Consider the following 6,122-nt stretch of genomic DNA (forward strand, 5'->3'; position numbering starts at 1 on the left):
TGGAGCTGATAAAATGGACAGTGAGTGTAGAAACAAGGAGGTCGTTTTAATGTTATGGCTGATCTGTGTAGGTTACCACCTGTTGATTGCTTTTTGATTCATGTGTGGATGAAACGTTGTTCCACCTCATTATTTACTTGAAATATTTACTTTTTAAAAATAAAAACAATGTTAATCTTACTGTTGATTTTGGCTTTGTGTACTATTTTGTATGTCAGTAACTATAAGGGCTAATTCAAATTCATTTTATATGTACACAACTTTATTACTTGAATTAATAAGTCATGCCAATTTAAATTGACATTTGAAAATGAATACAGATTACTTTTTAATATGATTTGATGCAACATAAAATAAGTTTGGTGCACTTAAGTTGTACTTGATGAGTTCATTCAACTTTGCACAAACAGGGTCTGCTTACTTAAAAAAAAATGATTGCAAAATGTTGACTTATTTTTTTGTTAAAGTTTGACCTTTTTTACAGTGAAGCTGACTGACTGCCTAATAAAACTCAACAACACTATGTGACAGAAACCCATAGAAAACCAAGACCTGGGAGTATGCTATAGTTCCTCTTGTATATGAATGTAAATCCATTAAAACCATTAAAATCTGGGTGTTCAAAATTCTCCAGAATATGTTAAACAGAAGTTAAACAGTGTTAAACTTGCTGTGACTGTTCTGGACAGTCTGTATTGCCTCTAAATATTGTAGTCCAATCAGCGTGGAGTTGTGTTCAGTACAGTACCACCCCTTTTAGGTTTGAAAACCCCCCAAGCAACGCAGTCCAGAACCGGGGCTGCATGTCAGTGTGAAGATAGATTATGTAAAATGTTGTTTGCCCTTTTGAAAAAAAAATGTTACATGATGTTCTTTATGTTGTTTTGCCTAAATTATGGTTTTGATTTATTATTCTAAAGAATAAAAATAATGAATATTAAACAACCCTAACTGCCTACCCCCCGCTCCCGATCAGCTAAACACCCAACATCCCAGCCCCCACCCTATGCCTTCCGTCAGCCCAGGGTGTTCCTTATTTCTAGTTCTGAAAGTTGGCAACCCTAATTGGAGCAGCTAGCGATCTCGTCAACATACCATTAGCTCAGGATCTGCTGCACCTAAAATAAAATGCTGATGATGAAGACTGAATTAAATTGTTAGTGTGAAGCTTTACTTCATTTTATGATTAATGGTAAAGCTGCTCTCTCTCTCTTCATGTTCAAAGTTATTTGTGAGGGCAAACTGACAGATGAATTAAGATGTTAATTATTTAAGCTTTAATTTACCCATTGAACGGGTCACCTTGGCCATCATCGCAACAATTGCCCCCCCCTGTGAGATTTGGCAGAAGCCGCCACTGATTCTGGCTTGTTTTTTTTGTTTTTTTTATTTTAACAGCAATCATAACAGCATTCATTTTAAGGTGTCATTAAAGTAGCAAAAGTTTATATTTACAATAAATTATGTCTAGAATTTTATGAAACATTCATCATGAGTGCTAATTAAACATGCTAATTATTTTTTAAATTCTGTAGTTATGAAGAGATTTGTTTAAGGATTGAAATGTGATTAAGACATTATTAAAGTTATCAAGTATAAAGACGTGTCTTGGGTAGAATTGTTTAAGGTTATAGCAGAATTATAAGATTGTACAGTGAAAACAAATCAAAGCCACATGTCAAAAAAGAAGCATTAACATTCATATATACATTCATACAGCAATAATTTCATTTAGTCATTCCGAGTGCAAAGCTTTTAATTAATTGTGTTATAAACGTTTAAAAAACAAGTTGCTTTGTTTTAGTGGTAAATGTTGCCCCTAATGTCCATGTCTAATTTGTTTCCTACTCGTTCACAGGCTCATATTGCCATCTAGTGGAGGGTTCAGTCAATATCCAGGCATCCCTGGTTTAGATCATGAAGGGTTAATTAATTAAGCTTTTCGTAAATTTAATTAATCTCACATTAAAAAGAGGGAAAAGTAACTTCGCATCACTCACTCACTGTCTCTTTTACCACTGCTTTATTCTCTTCAAGGCTGTGGTGAGTCCAATTTACTGGGCATAAGATAAGATAAGATTAGATTAGATAAGATGCCTTTATTGTCATTGCACAGTGTACAACAAAATTGAGTAGCAATCCAACGGTGCTTACACATACAATAAGTAAAAAATTGAAGCAAAAATTATATACATATACACAACACACACACGTGTAAGGTAGGAAACAGCCTGGATAGGTGACCAGTCCATCACATGGCAAAGACGCAATGATACTCACACACTCTCATACCTAGATCAACATTTAGTCTGACTGCATGTCTTTGTATTGCGGAAGGAAACCGGAGCTCCTGAAGGAAATCCACACAGACACTGGGAGAACATGCAAACTCCACACAGAAAGGAACCAAACCTAGGACCTTCTTGCTGTGAGGTGACAGTGCTACCCACCGAGCCACTGTGGTTCAGATGGGATCGGACTGTATTATCATTTTAAAGTAAATATTTCAATCAGCAGAATCGCATCGCATGTATGATGTGCACAACGTTAATTACGTGCGTTTATTAATGAACGTTTACGTTAGCTTGTCAGAATCTCTCAATGAGGTCTGTTCCACTGCACTATTTTACACTAAAAACTACACTATTCCATAATGCTCCAGATTGCATCATTCTAAATAGGTATCGGTGAGTAAAAAAATACATGTACTTGTACTCGGTTGGGAAAAAATGGTATCGATATGCAGACACGGGAGCAGCTAAAGCAAACTAAGGTTTTAGAAAAGCTTCAGTACTCACAACCTCCTGATGTTTCCTGTAGAGAATCGATTCAGTGAATCACTGTAGAGTCATGAATCAAAGTAGCGGAGATTAGGAATCGGTTCATTTAGAAGTTCATTCCCAAACATCCACATTGTCGAAAAACAGTTTGTAGAACAATTCTGGCAGTAAAATGTCCAGATGTTTGACGAACATGAAAATATTCCGAGTTATAAGCAGATTTAAATCAGTTTGAAGCGTTTTCGGAGCGTTTTATCCAACACGTGAAGTCTTCATCACAAACAATAACCGACTCCAAGATTTCTGAACCGAACTGCGCTTTTATTATTATTATTATTATTATCATTAGTAGTAGTACTGAGCTTCAACCTGGTCCAGGTCTCCCAGTTACACGCTCCGTATCTCCTAATAAAGTAAGTTTTACCCGGAGCGACACACAACACTGCAGCATGTTTCCTCCCACCTGTACCGAGCTCACTGACAGCGGTTTCAACCAGTAGCGGCTCAGGTGCGCAGGAAGCCGCTTTATGTGGGTGGGGCTATAACTGCACCTGACAGTGTGACGCAATACAGCCGAACTTTCTAGACCCTGTTCCAGGTGCTGGGTAATGAGTACTGGAGCCTAGTGGTGTGCGATACTGTAAACTTTGTTATCGATCCGATACCAAGTAAATACAGGGCCAGTATCGCCGATATCAATCCGATACTGATACCTTTTAATAATTAAGGTAGATGCATCATCAAATTGTTAAATCTGAATAAATTTTCATGATCTTTATGTGTATTTTTGTAAGACGTTTTTTGTAAGTAGCTGCTTGTCAATAAATTCAGTAGTTTAAAGCGGTCTGATTTCTTGTTTCTGGTGCTTTACTTTCTCACAATGTTACCATCATGGCGTATCACCACAAAGCAGCTAACTCATACCATATAGTTGTGTTTGCTGGGTGAATAAATATGTACATTTTTAATAGTGACCGAACACATGTGTCCTTGTTAATTTAAAATAAAAGGTCTATGCTATTCTGTTTATTCTGTTTACATTTATAAGCACAAAGTCAAAGAAAGCTTATTTACCAAAACACACGGAATAACAGCCTCACTACATGCTCCCATTCAGTCGCGTAGGCTGCGCAAAGTGCGTCCGTACTTTATGTACGTGTGCATTATGGTAGCACTGTCGCCTCACAGCAAGAAGGTCCTGGGTTAGTTCCCCTGGTGTGGCGATCCGGGTCCTTTCTGTGTGGAGTTTGCATGTTCTCCCCGTGTCTGCGTGGGTTTCCTCCAGGTGCTTCAGTTTCCTCCCACAGTCCAAAGACGTGCAAGTGAGGTGAATTGGAGAAACAAAATTGTCCATGACTGTGTTTAATATAACCTTGTGTGAACTGATGAATCTTGTGTGATGAGTAACTACCGTTCCTGTCATAAATGTAACCAAAGTGTAAAATGTTTTGACATTAAAACCCTAATACAGACATCCAAGTTGCAAAAACTCATTTCAGGGAGGTACCCCCGGACACCGAAATCCCCCCCTGAGCTGCTAACTGAGCTACATTGCCAACTGTTCGCGTCACAAACACATTAATGTGTACTACATAGTGCACTAGATAGTGTGCAAGATAAAATATTTATGTTTCTTACATAATGCTTTAGGTAGCATATTATTTAACGGATTTAGGTTTCCTACATAGTGCACTAGATTGTATATCTGATAACGGATTTATTTTTCCTACATAGTGCACTAGATAGTATTTTAGATATGAATTTATGTTCCCTACGTAGTGCACTAGATAATGAATTAGACAATTGGTTTATGTTCCCTACACAGTGCACTAGATTGTATATCAGATCACGGATTTATGTTCCCTACATAGTGCACTAGATAGTGTATTAGATAACGGATTTAATACGCGATGGAGAATAAAGTCTGTGTCCGTGCGTGCGCATGTGTGTCGCTCTTGGCCGCTCGTTCGAGATTTTATCTGACTTGCGGGTATCAGGGAGCCGCTATGTGTATGCGGGAGACTCCCAGAACTTCCGGGAGACTTGGGATGTCTGCTAATAAACAAACTTTACATACGTATAGTTTACACTATTATTTCCATAAAATCGCCCCAATTTCTGTATCTGCAAAGCAAAGTATTCAAAAACTTACAATCTTCCAATGCTTACCAATGCACTGATGTCTGTTAGGATTATAACCACGTAACAGCGTGACGTATTGCAGGCAGAGCAGGAGGGGAGACGTGAGGTGAGCATGTAAGATGTGAGAGGAGTCACGTCTGTACACACATGATCTTTACTTTCTGATGAAATAGGAGAAACGTGCGGAGAAAAAGTAAAACTAAAGTATCGATTCCATCACACTAGTATCAATCCAATACAAATACCAACATTGTTATCGTTAATATCAATATTTGGATCAATCGCCCCACCACTACTGGGGCCCTCACTGAGATGAAGCATCTAAAAATGAAAGCTGTATCCAATTGTTTTGGTGTAAAAGACAATTATTGGTGTAAATTCATTAAATAAGAGATGTGAAGAGAGTACAAGTAAATGTTTGGCACTGTCTGAAAACCTAGTGATCTCTCTACATAGACAGCATTTATTACATCATCCTACATGCTCCAGAGAAGAAGGCATGTCTAAATTCTTAGATGCCTTAAAATGCTCCTACTGAGACGTGCTCTTTCTGAGCAATATACGGACCGAAGAACAAGGAGCTCAGTGTAATAAACACGCAGCAATTATATTTTTCGAAAACCCTTTACAACTAAAATATCTTGCATTTATGATCATTTATTCCACTAAATGTACCTTAAATATTTGCAGAGATCACCGGAGTACAAATACAGTCGCTACAGGTCCAGTAAACCTTTGACTTTAACAGTAAATGATAAGCAATAGGGTGACGCAGTGGCTCATGAGACATTCCCGGTTTCCTTCCACAGTCCAAAGACGTCGGGTCTGTCTAAAAACCTAGTGACCCGCCCTGCTCCCACCACCTACCTGATCAGCTGCCTCGGTAGAGAGGATCCTAATAAGACATCAAACTCATAATCAGATTATTTAGACACTCTACTCAGGGTGTGTTCGAAAACCTAGTGATCTCTCTACATAGACACATTTTACGTCATCCTATGTGCGCTCCGGAGAAGAAGGCTGTTCAAATTCTTAGATGCCTTAAAATGCTGCCTAACATGGCAGACAAATGCGGAGCAACCAACAGAGTTCTTTTCAAATGTAGATAAATTCTCATTGATGTTTAATTTGTATAAAGGTGCACAAGTGTCGTTTATTTGTGAATTCAGGCTCTTCAGGGACACTCACTCACTCTCTCAC

The sequence above is a fragment of the Trichomycterus rosablanca genome, chromosome 2 (genome assembly GCF_030014385.1).
Source record: "Trichomycterus rosablanca isolate fTriRos1 chromosome 2, fTriRos1.hap1, whole genome shotgun sequence".
Classification (NCBI taxonomy): domain Eukaryota; kingdom Metazoa; phylum Chordata; class Actinopteri; order Siluriformes; family Trichomycteridae; genus Trichomycterus; species Trichomycterus rosablanca.